At 42.1% G+C, this 14,377-nt stretch overlaps 1 pseudogene; it reads left to right on the top strand.

Moving 5' to 3' along the window:
* LOC139765218 (uncharacterized) overlaps positions 1-4,557 on the top strand; it is a 49,926-nt pseudogene extending 45,369 nt beyond the window's left edge.
* Positions 4,558-14,377: the final 9,820 nt, after the last annotated feature.

Below are 14,377 nucleotides of genomic sequence, written 5' to 3'. Positions count from 1 at the left end.
TTCACCTTTACTCTCAGCTTTCTTCTTTCACACACTTTACCAAACTCAGTCACCAGCTTCTGCAGTTTTTCACCCGAATCAGCCACCAGCGCTGTATCATCAGCGAACAACAACTGATTGACTTCCCAAACCCTCTCATCCACAACAGACTGCATGCTTGCCCCTTTCTCCAAAACTCTTGCATTCACCTCCCTAACAACCCCATCCATAAACAAATTAAACAACCATGGAGACATCATGCACCCCTGCCGCAAACCAACATTCACTGAGAACCAATCACTTTCCTCTCTTCCTACTCGTACACATGTCTTACGTCCTCGATAAAAACTTTTCACTGCTTCTAGCAACTTGCCTCCCACACCATATATTCTTAATACCTTCCACAGAGCATCTCTATCAACTCTTTATCATATGCCTTCTCCTTACAAATCCATTTGTTTTTCTAAGTATTTCTCACATATATTCTTCAAAGCAAACACCTGATCCACACATTCTCTACCACTTCTGAAACCACACTGCTCTTCCCCAATCTGATGCTCTGTACATGCCTTGACCCTCTCAATCAATGACTTCCCATATAATTTCCCAGGAATACTCAACAAGCTTATGCCTCTGTAATTTGAGTGCAACAAACTTTTACTTCTGTAATTTGAGCACTCGCCTTTATCCCCTTTGCCTTTGTACAGTGGTACTATGCATGCATTCCGCCAGTCCTCAGGAACTTCACTAAATATCCTTACCAACCAGTCAACAACACAGTCGTTCCCTTTTTTAAGTAAATTCCACTGCAATACCATCCAAACCTTGTCGGTTTTCATCTTCGCAATGCTTTCACTACCTCTTTTATGTTTACCAAGTCATTCTTCCTAACCCTCTCACTTCACACATCACCTCAACCAAAACACCCTATATCTTTCTTTTTTTTCATTTTTAGTTATAGAATTGGGTAAGACATTGCCGAAGGAACTATGTAATAATCTATGTATTATAGAAAGGTACCAAATATATTTTTATAAGTGATGACAGGTAGTGATGAGGTGAATAGGAGATGGAGTGAGTAATTTGAAGGATTATTGCACATGTTTGATGATAAGATGCAGTTGTAGGGTGTTTGGGTTTGAGAGGTATGTGAAGTGAGGGAGTCATGGAGAGTGGTTTGATGAAGAGAGATGTGGTGAAAGCCTTGCATAAAACGAAATATGGCAAAGTGGCTGGCCTTGATAGTATTGCAGTTAAATATCTTAATAAAGGGTGTGACTGTTGTTGATTGACTAGTTCACATTTTCAGTGTATGTATGGGTTAATGGGGAGGCAGAATGTATGGATAGCGCCATATTATAAAGGCAAGGGGAACAAAAGGTTGGCATTCAAACTCCAGAATTATAAGCTTGTTTAGTATTATACCTGGGAAGTTGTATGGGAGAGTTGTGATTAAGAGGGTGATGGCATGTATAGAGCATCAGACTGAGGAGAAACAGTGTGGTTTCAGAGATGGTAGAGGCTGTGTGGACCAGGTGTTTTCTTTAAAGAATAAAAGAATATGTGTGAGAAGTACTTAAACCAATGGATTTGTATGTGGCATTTGTGGATCTGGAGAAAGCTTATGATAGGGTTTCCAGAGATGCCTTGTGGAAGGTCTGACAAATAAATATAGTGTGTTGGAGTAGAGCTGCTAAAAGTATTGAGAAGTTTTTATCATGCTGTGTGTAAGAGTAGGAAGAGAGGAGTGTGAGTAGTTGCAAGTGAAGGTGAGTCCATAATAGGGATGTGTGATGTTACCATGGCTGTTTATTTTTGTTTACAGATGGGATGGTAAGGTAAGAGTCTTGAAGAGAGTGAAAGAACCTGGGAAGTGAGTAGTTGTTTGCTGATCACACATTACTGGTAGGAGGTTGGAATTGAGAAACTGTAGAGTTGGTGACAGAGTTTGTAAGAGTGTGAGAAAGGAGGAATTTGGAGGTAAGTGTGAATAAATGCAAGGTTATTAGGTTTAGCGGGGTAGAGGGACGGGTTAGTTGAGGTCTGAGCTTGGATGAAGAAAATTGGGATAAAGTGAAGTGCTTTAGATACCTAGGAGAGGACATGACAGCAAATGGAACAATGGAAGCAGAAGTGAATCATAGGGCAGGTGAAGGGATAAAGGTTCTTGGAGCATTGAGGAATGTCTGGAAGGAGAGGTCAGTATCTGGGAGGGTGAAAATGGATGTTTGAAGGTATATTAGTCTTATCGAGAAATGGGCTATAGATGAGGATGTGCAGAGGAGGATGGATGTGTTGGAAATGAAATGATTGGGAACAATATGTGGTGAGGTGGTATGATTGAGCAGGTAATAAAAGTGTAATAGAAAGGTGTGGTAATAAGAATGTGGCTGAGAGAGCTGAAGATGTGCTGAAATGGGTAGGACATGAGAGAATGAGGAGAGATAACATATAGGATACATGTGTCTAAAGTGGAGAGAACAAGGAAGGGGTAGACGTAAGATGGAGATTGGAGATGTAAGTGTAGAGAAAAAAAGATTTTGAGAGATTAGGGCCTGAACTTGCAGAAAGGTGAATGTTGTGCATGGGATAGAGTGAATTGTAGCAATTTGGTGTACAGGGGTTGTTGTGCTGTCAGTGGACTGAACGAGGCATGTGAAATGGCTGGTGGAACATTGGAAAGGTCTGTGGGGCCTAATTGTGGATACGGGGCTGTGGTTTGGTGCATTGTACCTGCCAGCAAGAGAAGATGTGAGTAAATGCAGTCTTTCTTCATTTGTTCCCGGCACTTTCATGTGAATGCAGGAATTGGCAAAGGTGAAAGAAAGAAAAAGAAGATAATAAATGGTAAGTGCACCATTCAAGAGTGATAATTATAATTCTGCATTTATATAGAGTATTTTTCATGTTTTTAGATTAGGAGTCGAGTAAAATGTGTATAAAGGAGACTGTAAAAGTTGCTTCAAAAACTTGACTTTTTTTTTTTTTTTCATAGAAGGGGGTGGAATTCATCTGACATAAGTCATTAGTGCCCACTTATATGTGGCATCTTTAGTGCCTAAAGATGTTAATTCTTACACCATACTGTAAATGAAGCATTATTCAATTGTGTGTTTATATTCCTAAAAATTATATTGTCTTTCCAGCACTGTAGTAAACCAGTACCAAAACCTCCAATTTTGCCAGCAGAGAGGTTTCAACGCAGACATCATGGAAATTTCCGAGGCAGAAATAGGCCAAGTTACCAGGATGATAGACATGGACGATATGGCAGAGATAATAGGTCAGATGGAAGGGATAATGGTGGTGAATACGAAAGGAAAAGAGATTATAGGGATTATAAGGGAAGTTGGGATGACGTAAGAAGGGATTATAGCAATGATGGGAGAAACTACGGTAGTGATCGAAGGGACTTCAGTCGTGATAGGACGGGCTATGAAAGTAACAGAAAGAGTTTTAGAGGAGACAGACATGACCGTGGTGGTTACAGAAGGAACTTTAATGACGAAGGTGACAGACATGACCATGGTGGTTACAAAAGGAACAGTGATGATGAAGGAATGAGTCATAGGAACGATCGGCCAAGATCATTTTTCTATGGAGACAGTGGTTTTGGGAATAATCATAACTAGTGAATAAGAATTTGGTGTGTTTGCTTTTCCCCACATTTATGAAAGATTGGTGCATGAAGGTTCTTCTTCAAACATTGTAGATGCAGAGTTTTCAGTCTTGAAAACCCAAAAAGCAGTGTTTAAGACATGATGGAAAATTAGGGAAATTTAGTTTGTTAACACAAGAGGGGCTCATGTCATTCCCAGAAGAGAATATTCTACTCTGCAGGAATACTAAAAAGTAAAGTAGTCACAGAAGAAAACTAAAGATTGAAGGTGGGAAAGGGAAGAAAAAGTAACAAAAAAAACTCAATCTTTAGAGGAAAGTATGGGTTTGGAGGATGTGTGTGACACCATTAATTGATCATTCATTGTAAATAAATACTTTGCCTGTGGTAATGCTTCCATGAGTGACCAATGTTAACCGGCCTACAACTTATATGAACAATAATAACCCATTACTTGTACTCTGTATTATAATGCAACATAACTTTTTTATATATAAGAATTGCTTTCAAAAGCTACTCAGTTCTCAGAATATAAGTTCAAGATCTAATTCAGAAAGTTTTTAACCTAGTATTATCAAGTGTATGGATCTTCTTAGCCCTGTTTGTTACAGAGACAAAAAATGACAAAAATATAATAATGATAGTAATAATAATATCCCTGGGGAGAAGTGAGCTGGGGCTAAAACTCCTCCCCTCCTGTATTACTTTTCAAAAGGAGGAACAGAGAAAAGAGACAAATGAGGATTTTCCCCCTAAGGCTAACTCATCTGTTCTTCATACTATCTTGCACATGCAGGAAATGGTGAATGCATATGAAAAAAGTAATAATAATGGGTAGCTTAAAAAATCAAATTATTTAGTTGAATCTGATAATGTTTTTATCTCAGGCTGTTTGAGTTTGTGTATTGTATATTTAATTAGTTATTTTCTTGGTAATAGTTATGCTGCAGAATTAAAAATGAAGAAAAGCATAACATGGATTTATTATGTTTCCTAGTTTGCGCATGCATCTTTCATTAGGATTATTTATCCATTATAGTTATGCTGTAGAACTGGAAGAGTAATAAGGAAATGCATAACCTGGAGTTACTATTTGGTAAAAATGTGTTTTTTCTGCTTTAATAAAGGGAATGAGTATTGTGTAATTAGAAAATATATCTATTCTTGTTTTATTGTAGGGAATGAATGCTGTGAAACGAAAATATATTTTTTTTTCATTGAAGGGAATGAATACTGTGAACGTAGAGATAAATTACATATTATTTTCCCAAATATGCTCTTCTTAACCTTTGTTTAGGCTATTATTTCCTGTGTACCTTTTAATTCTCCACTTTTATAAACTGATAATCCCTGATGTTTCTGCTGGAAATGCTTCACTATCTGGTATTTCCTGAACAAGGCAGTGCAAGATATAACCACATGCCCGTTAAATGAGCAGCAGTATAGAAGGGAGAGAAATGGAAAAATGAGTGGAATGGTGTAAGGAAGGGAGACATGAAAGAACAGGGATAATTGTAAGACTCTTCCTGTGGCCACCACCTTGACTGGAGTTCCCAGATTGTAATAGGCATTAGAGAAACAGACAGAAGAGCAGCAGGAAATTTTTTGACACCACGATAATATGCTAGGACACTATTTCTGCAATCATCTATCATAACAATTTTAACAATTACAGTGTGCAGTACATCAGAGTAACTTTTCCTCTGTATGCATAGACAGATTTTTTTAAAAGAATATTTTTATCACATCCAAATGCAAAGTACACAAAAATGTAGTTCTGCATTACATACAGGCTATCTAAAAACCACTAACAAGGTGGGAATGTAAAATAAAAGTTTGCAAGAATGTACAGAAGTAAGCCCCAGACTGATGTGGGAAAAAATGAAAGTGGATTACAGGAGGTTGTGTTAGTGCAAATTAATAAGTGGGTGGCAGCCATCGGCTGATTAACTCACTGTGGCCATCCCACCACACATGAAATGAAAACCCCCTCCCACCACATGTGCACGAGGTAGCGCTAGGGAAAGACAACAAAGGCCACATTCGTTCACACTCACTCTCTAGCTGTCATGTATAATGCACTGAAACCACAGCTCCCTTTCCACATCCAGGCCCCACAAAACTTTCCATGGTTTACCCCAGACGCTTCACATGCCCTGGTTCAATCCATTGACGGCACGTCGACCCCGGTATACCACATCATTCCAATTCACTCTATTCCTTGCATGCCTTTCACCCAACTGCATGTTCAGGTCCCGATCACTCAAAATCTTTTTCACTCCATCTTTCCACCTCCAATTTGGTCTCCCATTTCTCCTCGTTCCCTCCACCTCTGACACATATATCCTCTTTGTCAATCTTTCCTCACTCATTCTCTCCATATGACCAAACCATTTCAAAACACTCTCTTCTGCTCTCAACCACACTCTTGTTATTACCACACATCTCCCTTACCCTTTCATTACTTACTCGATCAAACCACCTCACACCACATATTGTCCTGAAACATCTCATTTCCAGCACATCCCCCCTCCTCCGCACAACTCTAGCCCACACCTCACAACCATATAACATTGTTGGAACCTCTGTAGTGTGAACCTTTATCTCCTTTGCCTTTACACAATGGCACTATACATACATTTTGCCAATCCTCAGGCACCTCACCATTATCCCTACATTCACTGAACATCTTTACCAACCAGTCAACAAAACAGTCACCCCCTTTTTAATATGTTCAACTGCAATGCCATCCACTCCAGCCGTCTTGCCAGATTTATCTTATGCAAGGCTTTAACCACCTCTTTTGTTTTCACCAAACCATTGTCCATGACTTCTCTCACTTCACATACCACCCTGACTTAGACACCCTACATCCGTCACACTATCATCAAGCACATTAAACATTCCTTCAAAATACTCGCTTCATCAATAACTGTAACTGTTTCCTTTTTTGCCCTCTTCACCGATGTTCCTATTTATTCTCTTATTTTTTGCACATTATTAACCTCCATTCCAAACATCTTATTCTCCCTAACGTTTGCTGATACTCACTCATCCCAACGCTTAATTGCCTTCTTTTTTACCCCTTGCACCTTCCTCTTGACCTGCTGCCACTTTCTCTTACACATCCTCCAATCATTTGGATTCCTTCCTCCCTAATTACCACCCAAATGCTTTTCTTTTCTCTTTCATCAGAAACTTTACTTTCTCAACACACCACTCTCCTTTCTAACCTTTCCACCTCACATCTTTCGCATGTCAAGCGCATCTCTCGCACATGCCAACACTGCTTTCCTAAATACCTCCTGTTCTTCACCCACTCCCCTTGCTTCATTTACTCTTGTCTCTTGCAATTCTACACTCACTCTCCTGGTATTTCTCCACGCGTCTTTTCCAAGCTCAAATACTCTAACCGCTCTCTTCTTACCAAAACTGTTTCCTCTTTTCCAAAAACCTTTACCATTGCAAATCTTCACCTTCGCCTCCACAAGATAGGGATTTGAAATCCGATATATTGTTTTACATATGTATCTGTCATTTGAATATGTATGAAAAAAGCCATTTCCCGTATTAGCAAGGAAGTGTCAAGAACAGATGACAGCCTTAGAGGGAAAAATCCTAACTTGGCCCCTGGTCGGCAAGAATAGAAATGGGGTCAATATAGCTATAGTCAGCAGTAAAAGAAATGGGGTCAGCACAGTCAGCATTGATTAATGAGGTCGGCAGTAACAGCATTGGGATTAACAGTTGTCAGGTGTAACAGTAGTGGGATCGTGCCAACAGTAACAGCAGTGAGGTCAATAGTGTCAGCAGTAACAACTGTCTAATCAACATGGTGGTCAGCAGAAAAGCAGCAGGAGCAATAATGTCAGCAGCAACAGAAGTGGAGTCACAGTGTCAGTAGGTACGGCAGGGAGGGAACATCAGTGGTCAGAGCACTGGAGTTGATGACATCAGTAGTAACAGCAATGGGGTTAACAGTGTCAGTAGCAACAAGAATAGGGTTAACAGGGTAAGTAGTAACAGCAGTGGGGTCAACCATGTCAGGAGTAACAGTCGGGGGTCAAGAGTAACAGTAATGGGGTCAAAAGATCATCACTACCAGCAGTGGGGTCAACACAGTCAGCATTGATAACAACAGCGTCAAAAGTAACAGCAGTGGAATCAAGTGTCAGGAGTAACCACCAGGATCAACAGTGTCAACAGGAACAACAGTGGTCGTCAGTGTGCTGTAATAGCAGTGGTGTCAAAGTCTCTGCAGTAACAGCAATGGGGTAAATAATGTTGGCAATAATAGGAATGGGGTCTACATTGTCAAGTGAGAGCAGTGGGGTCAACAGTGTCAAAAGTAACAGCAGTGGAGTCAACAGTGTCAAAAGTAACAGCAGTGGAGTCAACAGTGTCAAAAGTAACAGCAGTGGAGTCAACAGTGTCAAGTAACGGCGGTGGGGTCAACAGTATCAGCAGTAATAGGCACTGTGGCCATCATACTCAACAGTAACAACAGTGGGCCAACAGTTTCAGAAGTAGCAGTCGGGCCAACAAGTGCTGGAAGTAACAACAGTAGAGCCAACAGTTTCAGAAGTAACAAGCGTTAGAAGTAAGAACAGTAGGGTCGTGTCAGCAGCAACAGTAGCTGAGGACAAGAGTGTCAGCAGTAATAGCTGTGGAGACAACAGACACAGTAGTAACGGCAGCAGGACCAAGAGTAGCAGTGACAGCAATGGTGTCAGCAGTTTCCCGCCGTAACACCAATGGTGCCAACAATGTCACCAGGAACAGCAGTGTGGAGTCAACAGCATCAGAAATAACATCAATGCGGCAAACAGTTATCAACAGTAAGATGAAGAGCGTCAGCAGTGTCAGTAATACGGGTCAAATGTGTCAGCAGTAACAGCAGTGGGATTGGAATGTCAGCAGCAGCGGCACAGCAACGGAGGCAGCGGCAGCAACCAGCAGTATTCACGTCATCCCAGACAAATTAATGATCACCGAGGCAGGAGGGGAGGTAGAGGGACTGCCAGGCCATGTATAACATACGTGCCTTTGTTACCGACGTTACATCGTTTTTATCCCTCGCCTCATACGGTAACGGACGGCTGTGAGTATGCTGTTGGACCTTCATGGTTATAAACAGGTCAGGTTTATCAACTTTGGTTATCGTAACGCAAGTCCAATATACAAAGTATATTACGTTCGTGTCGATAGCGCATCCAACCAACAACCCCTGATTGTCCAGGGCATTTCACCCATCAAGGAGGGAGCTTCGTCTTCCCATTTCCCTATGAAATACAATCCGTCTTACGTCATGACGTTATGTTATCTCGGCGTACAGGGATCGAACTGGGGTCGCACGAGGTCGTCCTGGCCTGCCATTAGTCAGAGCAGTAATATCCTCTCATATGGCCAAGACTTTGACGAGCCCCTACTCCCTCATCATTCGTGCTCGCCATTTGTTACATTTCCTTCTTCTTTGATTGTCCCATACAACGCGACCATACATAATGTATTCTTACTTTCCCTCGAGCACAATTAGTTTTTTTCTGATATTTTCAAATATGTATATACAACTTCGAAAAAGTTACCATATAATTTACCTCCTTCCTCACATTCTATCCTCGATACACAGTCATGAATTTGCTACTGTACTGTTCATTTATATCCGTTATTAAAGACGAACGTGGCTTGTGCAATACGATGCCTATGAATGACATTACAACAGTTAATGTTCTCATAACCGGGTTGTAAATTTGGTTGCTACGATTATCACAAATTACTATGGATCCTCCCACCCGCGCTGCCAGCCGCACGACGATGGACAAACTTCAGTCATCATTATCACCCCTTCTGAGGTTCCCTCCCGCAGGAAGTACTGTAGGAATTTCCCTCACTTGCCTCTCTCGAGTTGATGATCCACCTACGATAACTGGGTCACGGGTTATACACAGGTTTTCATACTAGTTGATACGAGCAATTTCATCATTCAATGAAGGAAACATTGGGGATTTTTTTTTTTTTTTTTTTGCTGCGTTCCTTCTTGCTAGAAAAATCAGCACCCTAACCCGGGTTTAGCGAAGAAGCGTTTTAATGGACTTGTAAAGGTCAGGAAACTCATTATCACTATACCAAGGCATTACACCTGACCCATAAAGGTCATTGGTGTGAATAGGCGTTAGACCTGACCCATAAGGGTTAGTACAAAGACCATTGTTGCCGAGGACGTAAAGAGGATAAAGGTGTAGGGATGATGCCCACTGAGCTGTTCCGTATGTCGAAGTTAAAATTTTGTGACCCACGAAATTTGGCGTATCATTTTTTCTTTTTTTCTTTTTAGCGGATAATAGTGTACGTGGTATTGAATTTGCATGCGTACGTGACACTAACAGCCCCTCTTTTTCTTTAATGTTAGTTGCGACGCCTTGGGCAATTGAGCTTCTGAACAAGGCCATCCCCTTAACGGGTGGATGTGTTGGAAATCAAATGTGTGAGGACAATATGTGGAGTGAGGTGGTTTGATCGAGTAAGTAATGAAAGGGTAAGAGAGATGTGAGGTGATGATAAGTGTGTTGAGAGCAGAAGAGGATGTACTGAAATGGTTTGGTCACATGGACAGAATGAGTGAGGAAAGATTGACCAAGAGGATATATGTGTCAGAGGTGGAGGGAACGAAGAGAAGTGGGAGACCAAATTGGAGGTGGAAGGATGGAGAGATTTTGAGCGATTGGGGGGGAGGGGGTGAAAGGCGTTCAAGGAATAGAGTGAATTGGAACGATGTGGTATACCGGGGTAGACGTGGTCAATGAATTGAACCAGGGCATGTGAAGCGTCTGCGGTAAACTATGGAAAGATTTGTGCGGTCTGGATGTGGAAAGGGAGCTGTGGTTTCGGTTCATTACACATGACAGCTAGAGAGTGAATGTGAACGAATGTGGCCTTTGTAGTCTTTTCCCAGCGGTACCTCGCGCGTGCGGGAAGAGGAAGGTGCCATTTCATGTGTGGCGGGGTGGCGGCGAAACGGATGAAGGCAGCACGCACATGTACATGTACATCTATGTGTCTGTGTATGTATATGTATGAATACGATGAAATGTATAGGTATGTATATGGGCGTGTGTGGGCGTTTATGTATATACGTGTGTATGTGGGTGGGTTGGGTCATTCTTTCTGTTTCCTTGCGCTACCTCGCTAACGCAGAAGACAGCGACAAAGTATAAAATAATATATATATATATATATATATATATATATATATATATATATATATATATATATATATATATATCCTAGCCTGAGCCAGGTTCCCATTCAATCGCCTAACTCCTATGGTGGATGAGCAGCTAAGTCGACTGCCGCAACCAGAATTCCGAGCCTATTGCGATTCGAGCCTGGCCAGCCCGTGAATGCATCAAGGTCAGGAACGATAACAGTTACAACACAATAGTTCCAAGAGGTACCATATCAATACTTCGATGGGTATTTGGACATCGTGCAACACGGAACCCGAGATCCTGCTTTGGCGCCACACAAGTCAAGTCTCTCGGTAATCATCATTACAAAGTACTTTCCTATGAAATTTTCAGCGAGGGGATTAACACATGCGAAATAAAAGCTATGCGTCACACTGTGAACTAACAACACCCCACCCTCCCCTTCCTCGAAGGGTGGTCAAACGTTCTAAATACTGTGTACATCTGAACGTTCACGAGTGTGGCTCGATCTGGGAATAGAAAGCAGAATGGGGAATGAAGGAAAAGGGTCCCCCCTCACACACCCTCCGGTGTTCGTTCGTCAACGGAAGCCATGTACCTCACTGTTTACATTCATGAGTTCATCAAACCCGTGTCTTTAAATAAATTCAGTTATTCTGAGGCAGAAAAAAAAGTATCGTCGTTATAACCTAGCCTATTAAACATACATATCAAATTACATATTCAATCGATATGCCTCAGGTACCAACATACTACTAACCCAGTAATTGTGGAGAATCAATATTCTCAACCACGAGCATTACGCCACAATTATAAGAACGACAGCCATGACATTAACTGGTTACCATCTCCCATAATGAACTGATCAACGTATTTAAATCGCCACTCGCTTCCACAACCCCGTCACAACTGGCCGATGACACTGCTGGCAGAGTAACGTCTCACAATTTCGACGACAAATTATGAACAAGTCATATCTCAAAACTGACAGCGAAGAGCTGAAAAAATTAAGTCATGTATGATAATTTAAAAAAAATGGTTCATATGGAAAACTAATACTGAAGACGATTACTTCAGTGGACTTATCTCGAGAAAGATGGTAAAATTCTATATTCCATTTACAATTCAATATTACATCGCAGAATTTAAAGCAGTTATCATTATCTCATTGTTAAATGACCTCGTCAAGTATTACATCTTACAACTAAAGACTTTAAACAAATCTTTTTCAAAGAAAATGTTACTTGAATTATTTTAGACCTTAGGTCAAAATTCATTAACATCAATTTCAAGCTACCTTACAACGGACGAACATTATCATCGCATCGAAGAGCCGATGACAGTCAAATTACAAAATTGATGACGGTGATACAGTTGTTTATAATAGTCATTCCTGGCAAAGGGGGTGAAGGTATAAGACACGAGACTACACTATGGAAATAGAGCAGCGGTGGTGCCTTGGCTGGCGACTTGCAGACGACGACCAATGTCATGGCGGACACCTAGCGATGGGGTCTGACGCGCGACCCTCACAACATCACGAATCATGGCGAGAGGCGACGCTGAGACCTACTCTCTCAAAGATGAGGAATCGGCACTTCCTCCTCCTCCCTCCTTCTCACATGAGCAAATCTGCTCACTTACTGAAGCACGGAGGGAACTAGCGGAAAATTGACTCTCTCTACTAGGGTGCAGACGTGGAGAGAAAAAGAGAGGTGTACTTTGCCGTCACGTGACCTCACGGGTAATCCCTAAATTGACGCCGGCCGAGTGGGTTCCCTGGCGCACGTTTGTGGCGCTTTCCCATCCCCCTGCCTCCCCTATCCTTCCACAAGTCCAGTGCTCTGCTTTGTGGACGAAAAAGCCTTACAAGCAACACTCCGCACTACTTTCTCTGGGATCTACGACTTTACATCCCCAACTCCTCCGCGCCCCCCAACATCCCCTCCAAACCTCCATCAGCCCCCTTGGCCATCACCAACGCGCGGGCCGTATGTATGTGACCAGAGCGGGTTGCGTCTTATTGACTTCCCGCGGTCTCCTCTATCCGCACCTCCCCTCCCCACTTAACCACCATGGCGCCTTGTTACCCGCTTCACCAACCTAATCTTCCTACACTCTACACTCCCCTGCTTGCCATCCACACACACACACACACACACACACACACACACACACTCCGCATTCATGCTTCCCACACCCCTACCAATAAGTTATGCCACCATAACACTCCATACTCTAAACCTGTCAAAAACCCATATCATCATTATTATGCGTACAAAATGAGAGATGAGGCACAGGCAGAATTGTGCGTACGTGTGTCTAGGGTGATGAGGAGGTGGAAGACGGCAGCAGGTCACGCGGGGGCCGACCGACCCCGCTGCCACACGCATGGTCAGTCGGAGCCATGCCTCCCCCTCTACCCGTCTATACCAACCTCCACCCGCCCTCAAAATAACTTGAGACACGCAATGCGTACCACTGCACCATTATCTGTTACGCCTCCGTATGATTTATGAACACAATTATCATATATATATATATATATATATATATATATATATATATATATATATATATATATATATATATATATATATTATATATATATATATATATCTTTTTTTTTTTTTTTTTTTGCTTTGTCGCTGTCTCCCGCGTTTGCGAGGTAGCGCAAGGAAACAGACGAAAGAAATGGCCCAACCCACCCCCATACACAATGTACACACATACACGTCCACACACGCAAATATACATACCTATACATCTCAATGTACACATATATATATACACACACAGACACATACATATATACCCATGCACACAATTCACACTGTCTGCCTTTATTCATTCCAATCGCCACCTCGCCACACATGGAATACCATCCCCCTCCCCCCTCATTTGTGCGAGGTAGCACTAGGAAAAGACAACAAAGGCCCCATTCGTTCACACTCAGTCTCTAGCTGTCATGCAATAATGCCCGAAATCACAGCTCCCTTTCCACATCCAGGCCCCACACAACTTTCCATGGTTTACCCCAGACGCTTCACATGCCCTGATTCAATCCACTGACAGCACGTCAACCCCGGTATACCACATCGATCCAATTCACTCTATTCCTTGCCCTCCTTTCACCCTCCTGCATGTTCAGGCCCCGATCACACAAAATCTTTTTCACTCCATCTTTCCACCTCCAATTTGGTCTCCCACTTCTCCTCGTTCCCTCCACCTCCGACACATATATCCTCTTGGTCAATCTTTCCTCACTCATTCTCTCCATGTGCCCAAACCATTTCAAAACACCCTCTTCTGCTCTCTCAACCACGCTCTTTTTATTTCCACACATCTCTCTTACCCTTACATTACTTACTCGATCAAACCACCTCACACCACACATTGTCCTCAAACATCTCATTTCCAGCACATCCACCCTCCGGCGCACAACTCTATCCATAGCCCATGCCTCGCAACCATACAACATTGTTGGAACCACTATTCCTTCAAACCCATTTTTGCTTTCCGAGATAATGTTCTCGACTTCCACACATTCTTCAAGGCTCGCAGGATTTTC

The sequence above is a fragment of the Panulirus ornatus genome, chromosome 53, assembly GCF_036320965.1.
Source record: "Panulirus ornatus isolate Po-2019 chromosome 53, ASM3632096v1, whole genome shotgun sequence".
NCBI classification, from domain to species: domain Eukaryota; kingdom Metazoa; phylum Arthropoda; class Malacostraca; order Decapoda; family Palinuridae; genus Panulirus; species Panulirus ornatus.
The sequence above is the reverse complement of the archived record's forward strand: the minus strand, read 5'-3'. Positions and strand labels throughout refer to the sequence as shown.